Genomic DNA, 10,916 nt, shown 5'->3' with positions numbered 1-10,916 from the left:
CGGGCTGGCGCCGAGGCGGCTCGGGAGGGCGCGCAGGCCGAGGGGAAACGTAGTCCAGCGAGCAGTCCGAGCGAGGCAGATGACGGGATGTGGACTACAACGCCCACAATGCCACGTGCCGGAAGTCGTCGCCGGGACGCGGGCGCGCAGCCGAGCGCGGGGCGGGAGCCGCTGGAGGAGCTCGTCCCACCGTCGTAGCCTACAAGTCGGGGTACCCACCGCCTGGACGTCCTTGGGCTTGGAGAGCTGAGGGGCTGAAGGAGAGGGGAAAGAGCAAGCCTACAACTCCCAGAGCGCCGCGCGGGGAAGCCCGGGCCCGCTCCCAGTGCGCGCCCTCCTGCTCTGTCCGCTCGCCCGTCCGCACGGCCCGCCAGGCCTGGGCCTCGCCTCCCCTGCCCTTCAAGGCCGCCTCGGCCTGCTGAGGTCATCGCGGGGCGGAGGCGCCGCTCGGCCCTCCTTGGAAGCCGTCGCTGGCTCTCCCCTCCCCCTAGTCATCAGGATTTGGGATACTAGGAAGACCCAAGCCGACGCAGCTCCTGCCTCTGCATGGAGGTTCTTGTTTCGAGGTGCTGGCTGTGGGAGGAAAGATACCAAACGCAAGGAAGAAAGTGAGCGATGAGGTTGATGATTGGTGTAAAGGAAATACGGTCTCTCTGGTAGAGATTCAGTCTCTGTCCAAGGCGCCCTCTTCCACAGCCTCACCATCGTCGTTGAAGGCATGGATTGGACGGCCAGTTAGCATACTTGCCCAGCCCCTGCTCAGGACCTGTCATTCCCCTTTGAGGACACTGTTACAGAGTCTTAGTTGCTGCCACTTCAGATCTATAGACTACTTGGAATCTTTGCAGGTTAACATTTCAGTCTCGTGTTTCCGCAGGCAACGTAGGCTAGCTGATCCCAGCAAGGTAGAGCAGGAAGCCAGAAGGGACTCACTGAGAAGGCCTCTACCATTTGCAGACAATAATGTGGGCTGCTTGGACTTCTGGCAGTCCCAGTTCACCTGCAGACTGAGATCCTGCTCCCCAACATAATATCCAAGCCCTCCTTAGTTTGCTAGTTTTGTCTGACTGCTGCTGTAACTTTCCTTTCTCTGCCTGGAACGTGCCAGGCAGGCAAGATCTGAGGAATTGTGTCCACCGATGTGTCATGCTTTGCTGTAAATGCCTTTCTCACCCAGTCACCTTTCAAGATCTCGGACCTGTCTGGTCTTTTAACAAGTTTCTTGTCTTCAAGTTGGGTCATACAACGCCATTTCCAAGTGTCAATACATAGCACATGCTACAGGTCATCTTATCACTACCTGTGCATGTGTCTCTGTTGGACTGGGTTAGCAATGAAGAGGGAGTTGTAGGCATTCTAGAACACTTAAGTGGTAAGTGCCACACTTCAGAGCAGGCTGCTTATGCACTTTTTCTGTGTCTCAGCTTCCTTTATAACACAGTGCTGGTGTTCATACCTCTTTTCAGATGACAGCTGGGTGTGTTTCATGAGATGATATATTCATTGTACCTAGAAAAGGACCAAGTCCAACGTAACAACAACTGGTTGTTATGGACTGACTGCCCAGTGCCAGCCTATGTTTTGAGATACTTCCTGATCTTAACCCTATGAAAGTGATACTGCTCTCAACCTTGTCATTTTGCAAATGAGAACAAGACACCAAAGATCTAAATGGGTGCTGGTGGCTCAAGCCTGTAATCCTAGCTACTCAGGAGGCTGAGATCTGAGGATTACAATTCAGAGCCAGCCTGGGTACGAAAGTCTGTGAGACACTTGTCTCCAATTAACCACCAGAAAATGGGAAGTGGTACTGTGGCTCAAACTGACAGAGCACTATCCTTGGGCTAAAGAGCTCAGGAACAGCAGGTAGGCCCAGACAGAGTTGAAGCCCTACAACTAACAACAACAAAAAGATCTAAATGACTTGCCAGGGCCAATCTTTGTAAGGAATACTGGCAGGATTTGAACCCAGGCTATCCAAGTTCAGAGATGATGCTATTGTGCTTCCAGAAGTACTTTGGGAAAAAACGTGCTGTCATTAGTGAGGCAGGTACCTGGTCACTGTGTAGTGCAGAGTAAATTAAAATGCTCAGACCTCTGTGGAGCCAAGAGCTCTATCTCTCTAGCTCTTCCAACCCCTTGACTTCTAGATGGCCATTTTCTTCCAATGTACTGAGATCCTCACACAGGGTGGGTCTCTTGATCATTATTAGTATATAGACACTGTCTGGAAGATGTCTGGGCAGGTTGACTGACAGCACATTACCTGCGTGCTTACTAAGCAGAAATTGGGTGACTGCTGATAGCTGGCAGGTGGCAGCCAAGAGCATGTCCCTCTAACTGTTCATAAATAATAAACCATTTCTCTTCCCACACTTTTCACTCATTCATCCTTAACAAATAATGGTGAGCAGGCGGTGCAGCTTTCCAGGCACCAAGGTCCAGCATTTAGCAAGACAAACATTGTTCCTGTGCTCAGGGACTTTACATTCCAACCAGATGAACAACTGAGAGAATGTGTACTTTCAGAGCAATAAATACCGAGAGGAAAAGAGACAGGATGATGTAATGGGGTGACTGAGTTACTAAAGATGTCTTTTGATTGGTAACACTTGAAAAGAATCTGAACGAATACAGAGCATGTATTTGAAGGGCTACACACAGAATGTTCCAGAGTAGGGATGAACTTGGATCATTCTGCTGGTAAGTGAAATACAGTGAGATAGGAGAGGTATTTTAGACCTTTGGTTAAGTTCATTCATGTCTTTGAATTTTAACTTTTTCAACTATAAAGTGGGGATTATTTTATTTAACCGTATCAAATTAGGAAAATACATGCTAGGTATTCCACACAGAAGGAAGTGAATACAGGGTATTGTTGACAGTGGTGTTGGAAGGTGCCAGGAGTGTAGCCTACTGGTAGAGTGCTTGTCTAGCATGCATGAAACCCTGGGTTCAATTCCTTGGTATCATATGCACAGAAAAAAGGCCAGAAATGGTACTGTGGCTCAAGTGGAAGGGTACTATCCTTGAGAAAGCCCAGGACTGGCAAAAAATAAATAAAGGTGTAGGAAGGACAGGAAAAGCAGGAGACAGTAGGATATTCAGAGAAAAGGAGCTACAGTTAGCTGTTCCCTCCAGCAAAAAAGTAAAAAGAAATGGAGAACTATTTCCAAAAGCCAAGTTTCTGAGCTGCCAAACAGGAACCCTTGCCAAGCAGGTAAAGGGAATGTTACTGACAGATAGCTGATGCCAGGTCTCTTTCATTTTCTGATGTTCCGCCAAGGCCTCTTATTGGCAGAAAGAGTTGACAAGGGCATCTGGGAAATGTAGTTTGTGATCACAGATAGAGCAGCTGTAGAAAGGTGAATGGGATGAAGACTGCAGACACCCATCTCACAGAAGCAGAAAAGTTATGGTCAGTAAATTGTACTTATTGTAGCTTTGTAGTGAAAGGAGACTCTTCCAGAAGCAAATCTTTGTTATAGTATTTTTAGAGAAAGCTTTGAATTTACACCTAAAAACATAAGAAATGAGTCATTTAAGTAGAATTTTAAGTCGGGTGTGCGGTGGCTCGTGCCTGTAATCCTAGCTACTCAGCAGGCTGAGATCTGAGAATCAAGCCAGCCCAGCACAAAAGGACATGAGACTCTTATATCCAATCAACCACTAGAAAATGGGAAGTGGGGCTTGGCTCAAGGGTAGGGCAGTAGCCCAGAGCTGAAGAGCTCCCGGACAATGCCCAGGTGCAAGGGTAGGGTGGTAGCCTTGAGCTGAAGAGCTCAGGGACAGCCCCTAGACCAAGTTCAAGCCCCCTGACAAAAAAATAAAATAAAATTTTAAGCTGGTCACAGTGGCTCACACTTGTAATCCTAGCTACTCAGGAGGCTGAGATATGAGGATCACAGTTCAAAGCCAGCCCAGGCACTAAAGGACCTGAGACTCTGATCTCCAATTAACCAAAAGAAAAACAGGAAGTGGGGCTGTGACTCCGGGGGTAGGGCAGTAGCCTTAAGCTGAAGAACTCAGGGACAGTGCCCAGGCCCACCAAAAAAAAAAAAAAAAAAGAAGAAGAAGAAGAGAAGGAGGAGGAGGAAGAGGAAGAGGAAGAAGAAGAAGAAGAAGAATTATTATTATTTTAGGGCCCGGGAGTTTGGCCTAGCGGTTAAAGTGCTTGCCTAGCATGCACAAGGACCCGGGTTCGATTCCTCGGTATCCCACATACACAACCAAGCCGGAAGTGCCAGAGACGAGACACAACCAAGCCGGAAGTGCCAGAGACGAGACTGCAACAAGCGACAGAGAGCGAAAGCAAGCAAGCGGAGCCCAACCGAGTGGTGGCCGGAGCGAGTGGGGCCGGAGCGAGCAGGGCCGGAGCGTGAGAGAGCGAGCGGGGCCGGAGCGAGCGGGGCCAGGAAGAGAAGGGGGCCAAAAAAAAAAAAATTATTATTATTTTAGAGCTGGAGATGGGTTCTTGTGAAGTTTTGTTTGTTTGACATATGCTGGCCTTGGAAGCTCTGATCTCCCTGATGGCCTGCTCCCAAGTAGCTGGAGTTACAGGCATGAGCCCATCATGCCTGGCCGAAAACACACGCACAAAGGGTGTGCCCTTTATAAACCATTCTCCAGTCTATTTTTTTTTCTGGTGGATTTTTATTTTAAAGCAATGGTTAAATTCAGGATTTCACACATGCAAGTACTCTACCACTTGAGCCAAACTTCTAGCCCTTTTGTGTTTGCTTCTCCCTATATATATTTATAGATAGATATATTTATAGATCTATATACATATATAATATATATATATATATATATTTTTTTTTTTTACCAGTCCTGGGGTCTGAACTCAGGGCCTAAGCACTGTCCGTGGGCTTTCTCAAGGTTAGTGCTCTACTGCTTGAGCCACAGCACCACTTCTGGCTTTTCTATGTATGTGGTACTAAGGAATCGAACCCTGGTCTTCATGCATGCTAGGCAAGCATTCAACCAGTAGGCCAGACTCCCAGGCCCTTGTATTTTCTTGTTGAGATAGGATCTTCCTGTATTTCCCAGATTAGTCTGGAAATGTTGCTCCTCCTGCCTTTGTCTCCAGAAATTATAGGCCTGCACCCTATTCTGGGTTGTGGTTGTTTGCACTAACCTGTATCTTAAAGATCCTGCTCAGGCCGAGTGCAAGTGTGTGAGTGCGTGGCTCATGCCTGTAATCCTAGCTACTCAGAAGGCTGGTTCAAAGCCAGCCGAGGCACAAAAGGACCTGAGACTCTGATCTCCAATTAACCACTAGAAAACTGGGAAGTGGGGCTTGGCTCAAGGGTAGGGCAGTAGCTACCCTTGAGCTGAAGAGCTCAGGGACAGTGCCCAGGCCCAAAGTTTAAGCACCGTGACATACCAAAAAAACTGATATTAGGCCACTAGTGTGACCTAGTGGTAGAATGCTTGCCTAGCATGTACAAAGTCCTGGGTTCAATTCCTCAGTACCATATACACAGAAAATGCCAGAAGTAGGGGCTGGGAGTTTGGCCTACTAGTAGAGTGATTGCCTCCCATGCACAAAGGCTCAGGCTCGATTCCTCGGTACCACATATATAGAAAAAGCCAGAAGTGGTGCCGTGGCTCAAGTGGTAAAGCCCTAGCCTTGAGAAAGCTCAAGAACAATGCCCAGGCCCTGAGTTCAAGCCCCAGCACTGGCAACAACAACAAAAATTGCTATCTTGCCAAATGCAAGGTGGTAGCCCAAATCCAATAACAGATAAAGGAAACCTGGGAAAACCTGTGAAATCTGAAAAAGTCTCAAAGAATCCCAGCATGGGATTTGTTGACTTGTTAGTTCTGACACTAGTTCCATGTGACAGTAACACCAGGGGAAGCAGGAGGAGGGGTAAGGAAACAGTGCTATTTCTGTACCTTTTCAGAAGACCCAAAATTATACCCAGAAAGTTTCTTTTTGAAATGGTATCTAGCCGGGTGGATACTCCCTAGCTACTTTAGGAGACAGAACAGAAGGACTGAGGTTCAAGACCAGCTGGGTACACACAAAAGACCCCTTCTCAACCCATGGTGGATACAATGGCATGCACTTGTTATCCCAGCTTCATGCTAGGGTGAGATTGAGAGGATCCAAGTACTAGGCCAGTCTGGGCAATAAGTACTCCATCTCAATAACAATAAGTGATATGCAGTGGCTGTCACCTAGATACGATAGGTATTATACACTAGGCAGATCTTGTTCCAAATAGGGAAGTCTAGGCAGCACACAAGAACCTATGTCACAACCATTTTTTAAAAAATGGGTGGGCCGGGAGTTTGGCCTAGTGGTTAAAGTGCTTGCCTAGCATGCATGAAGACCCGGGTTCAATTCCTCGGTACCACATACATAGAAAAAAGCCGGAAGTGGTGCTGAGGCTCAAGTGGTAGAGCTCTAGCCTTGAGAAAGTCCAAGGACAGTGCTCAGGCCCTGAGCTCAAGCCCAGGACTGGCAAAAAAAAAAAAAAAAAAAATGGGTGAAGCTGAGTGCTGGTGGTTCACACCTATAATCCTAGCTACTAAGGAGACTGAGATCTGATGACAGTAGTTCAACCAGCCTGAGCAGAAAAATCCCAATGAGATGCTCATCTCCAATTAAACACTCAAAAGCCAAAAGTGAGCCAGGTGGGGTGGCTCATGCCTATAATCTTAGCTACTCAGGACGCTGAGATCTGAGGATTGCCTTTCAAAGCCAGCCCGGGCACTAAAAAATCCGGGAGACTCTTATCTCCAGTTAATCACCAGAAAACTGGAAGTGGGGCTGTGGCTCAAGTGGTAGAGTGGTAGCCTTGAGCTGAAGAGCTGAGAGACGGGGCCCAGGCCCAGAGTTCAAGCCTGACGACAAAAAAAAAAAAAAAAAAAAAAAAAAAGTTGCTCACAGTGCTTTTCTTTCTTTCCTTTTTTTGCGCCAGTCCTGGGGCTTGAACTCAGGGTCTGAGACAGTCCAAGGACTGTCTCAAGGCTAGAGCTCTATCACTTAAACCATAACACCATTTCCAGCTTTCTCTATGTATATGGTAACAAGGAATTGAACCTGGGTCTTCACGCATGCTAGACAAGTACTCTACCACTAGGCCAAACTCCTGGCCTGCTGTCCCGTTTTGAATGGGGAGTGCCAGGGGTGGAACTCAGGGCCTTAGGCAAGTGCTCTAGCACAGACCCCATCCCCACAATTCAGAATCAATGGATTAGTAGTGAGTCCTACACCATATGCCTAGTAGGCAAGGATGTTCTTGCTTATACTGATTACTGGTCTGTGGGTTAATTAGCAGATCCCTTTCCCTCCCCAGTGGCACAGAAGGGCTGTACTCTGCATACTGTATCTGCCCAAGCCTCTTTCTGCTGGGAACACCCTCAGCAGAGCTGTGGCCACAACTTTGAGTGAGGCCTCCTGTCCCTTCAGTCTCAGTTGTAAAAATAGCTTCCTGTATTACCAATAATTGGGTAAGCTCACCATCTCACCTGTTTTTCTCCTAAGTTTTCACAGCCAATCTTTTGCACCAAATTCCCTCTGCTTGAAGTACCTGGGAAGGCCTGGAGTTTGACTTTGTGCCTAGCATGCATAAAGACCTGGGTTCGATTCCTTGGTACCACACACATAGCAAAAGTTGGAAGTGGTGCTGTGGCTCAAGTGGTAGAGCCCTAGCTTTGAGAAAGTCCAAGGACAGTGCTCAGGCCCTGAGCTCAAGCCCAGGACTGGCAAAAAAAAAAGTATCTGGGAAGTCTCCATTTCTCCTGCTTCTGAAACTATCTGATAAAGGTTCCTGGCAGAAGTGACTTCCTAGCAAACAGTCCCTCAAAGCTGGGGACCTGGGTATTGGGTATTGAGCAGGCTGGAAGTCCTGATGGACCTCATTACTAGAAGGGATAATGGGTTCCTTAAAGCTTGAGAGTACTCCGTGCTGCTATGATTCAAAAGTTAGGTGCTAGCCAGGCACTAGTGGTTTACACTGTAATCCTATCTACTCAGGAGGTTGAGACCTGAGAAACAGAAAACTGGAAGTGGTAGAGTGCTGCTAGCCTTGAGCAAAAAAAGCTCAGGGACAGCAGCTAGACTCTGAATTCAAGCCACACAATGGACAAAAGAAAGTTATATGCCGGACATTTAGTCTCCACTAGACAGTCTCAGCAGTGAGATGTGCTGAGAAACCTGTAAGGTAGGACTCTGCCTTCAGGGATAGGCACCTGTCATTACTGCAGGAACTGTCTACTTGTTCAGATGAGTTTGGTTCCCGCTCTCTTGCATTCACGTTTTCTTGCTTTTCTGCCACCCCTCATGGGATGAGCCCTGTTGGATCTTTGGTCTTGCCGACCTTAAGAACTGCAAGGTCTCTCTGTCCTTTGTAAATCACTCAGTCTCAGGCATTCTGCTGTGGTAGCATAAAATGGCCCAACTGGCAAAATCAGTAGTTATGTGTACTTTTGTGTGTGTGTGTGTGTGCTGGCACTGGAGCTTGAACTCACGGGCTTAGCTGCTGTTCCCTAGCTCGAGGCTAGCAATCTGACACTACATCTCTACTTCCAGCTTTTTTAATTTTGCCAGTCCTGGGGCTTTCCTCAAGGCTAGCGCTCTACCACCTGAGCCACAGCACCATTTCTTACTTTTCTATGTATGGGGTGCCAAGGAATCGAGCCTGGGTCTTCGTGCATGCAAGGCAAGCACTCTACCATGAGGCCGAACTCTCAGCCTCCACTTCCAGATTTTTGATGATTCATTGGAGATACAAGTCTCATACACATTCCTGCCCAGGCTGGCTTCAAACTGTAATTTTCAGATCTCAACTTCCTGAGAAGTTAGGATTACAGGGGTGAGCCACCAGTGCATGGCAGTGAAATGTCCTTGGAAGGCAAAGCCTAAGAGCCTGTGTGGTGACTGACTGCAATTTGTAGTCCTGGGGCCAACACCCAGCCTGCCTCTGGGGTGGCTGTTGGTTGCCGACCACAATAGACACTCAGCAGGGAGAACATGACCAACCACTTGTCCAAAGCACCACCAGAAAACCAGACAGCATCTTTGACAACCAGAAAAGCATCTTTAATATCTTGCAGCCATAGGATGGATACAAACTGAAAACATGATGCTAAATTCAATCCTTTAGGCCCGGCTACAGCAGTTGAACCCGCGACCTTACTGGATCTTTTATGTGAAAGTTAGGCATTCGTCTGGAAGGAGTGGGACCCTGAGAATAGTAAAGGGATGTGTGGATGAATTAGAACCAACTTAAGTCCTGAGCTGACGAGTGTATGTGGCCAATCTATGTATGGCCTCAATTTTAGTATGACCCAGCCTCTTCCATGCCAGAGCGGCACTCCAGATTAGCCGCACACCTAGGTCAAGATAGAGCCCCATCTCAACCTTCTGAATGAACTGTGAAGTTACAAGTCTGATCCATGTACTCCTTTCTGAAGCCTTCTGTCAACACATGCCATCCCGGCACTATCTAGGACAGGAACTCAGTTCGGATTCAGGTCCCTTGAGCTGTGTGGGCTGCAGGCTAACGACCCCCAGTCTCTTCATCTGTCAAGTAGTCCCAATAACTGACCCACCCCAGCACGACTAGGGAAAATTGAGAGGCGGAAGGATCAGCTAACTGCTGGGCCTCTTCATCTTTTGATAGGTGCCAAGTGTTGTGGCCTTCAGCCTGTGCCAGATTCCTGCCTGATTCTCCAGGTGTTTACCAAGGTTGGATCCTAGCCTCCCTACTTTGGGCCACAAGTCCCAGAAGGACTTGTGACATCTGGACCCTTCCCAAGAAACACCATAAAGCTGTCATTCAGGGGCTGTAGTGGGGTCTGGGGGCGGAGGAAGGAAGGGTATGGTATAGGGGCTTCCAGGATAGCTCAAATGGGCCATGGATAACAAAGTCACTCAGATAAACGTTGGAATCCTGACATCAGCAGCTCCATTGTGCTGGGAGACCTGAGTTAAGCCCTAGCCAATGACTCAGAGGCTCATCTTCTCTGGAGCGTGGCTGTTCCCAACATGCAACTGGCACTGATAAGGGAAAAGGCTGACACTGGAAGTGTACAATAAAGAATCCCTACACGGCTGGTCTGTCCTTTCCTTCCCCCAGGCTGTGTCTATCCTTCTGCCTCAGCTTCTCACCAGCTAGAACAGGACAAGGGACATGTATGTCATGCAGTGTTTGTCTGAGAAATGACCAGGGAGCCCAGACACCAGTGGGGGTAGGTCCTGAGTAGGAAAGGCACGTGAGTTACTGCCTATGGAGACTGGGAAAAGAAGAGAACCCCTCATCTCTGGGGAGGGGGTGGCTGTGTCCCCCTGCCCTGCATTGACTAGGACCCCGAGTGACCAGCACCTGACCACAGGCTTCTGGAGCATCTCGGGTTAGAGAAAGGATGAGGCAGGCTAGGCAGGCAGGGGGTAGCACCAGAGGGGGCCAAATTGGGCAGTGTGGGTTGAGGTGGGGCTGGGCTCAAGTGACCTGGACATGTGGGATCACACCAGCACAACCCTGTCAAGCCCCTGGAATGGGATGAGTGGGACTTAAGGCAGCTGAGGTGGTGAGAATGTCCAGGTCACCCCACCAGAACATGGGCCAAACCCACTGAGGAAGCCCCTGCTGCTTTTGCCAGGCCCAGGGCCCCTCATTCAAGTACTGTGTTATGGACAGGGTGGGCCACCACAGGAGCTACCTGTGGTCAGAACCCAGCTTGTAATCTCAGGTTTGGGGGAGAAAGTGGGGCCAGGCTGGGATGCAGTGGGGTGCTTGGGAAGACAACCATGCTGGCCCAAGCCAGTGACTCACAGTGGTGGGGCTCTGGGGTTCTGTGCTCAGGGACCCACCGGCCTCTTGGTGCAGATCTGGATGTGGGAGGGTATCTGTGTAGGTGTATGTACCCCTGAGCAGCTAGAGCTGGAGAAAGAGTGG

General features: G+C 48.8%; 1 long non-coding RNA gene across 1 annotated transcript; it reads left to right on the top strand.

Moving 5' to 3' along the window:
* LOC150050828 (uncharacterized) lies at nucleotides 1-1,232 on the top strand. Its single transcript, XR_016538265.1, has 2 exons — nucleotides 1-608; nucleotides 878-1,232. It is a non-coding gene; the product is annotated as an uncharacterized LOC150050828 (long non-coding RNA).
* The last annotated feature ends 9,684 nt before the right edge of the window (nucleotides 1,233-10,916 follow it).

Source organism: Megascapheus bottae, chromosome 17, assembly GCF_031878675.1.
Source record: "Megascapheus bottae isolate mThoBot1 chromosome 17, mThoBot2.hap1, whole genome shotgun sequence".
In the NCBI taxonomy this organism is placed as follows: Eukaryota; Metazoa; Chordata; class Mammalia; order Rodentia; family Geomyidae; genus Megascapheus; species Megascapheus bottae.
This window is presented reverse-complemented; position numbering and strand designations above follow the sequence as displayed.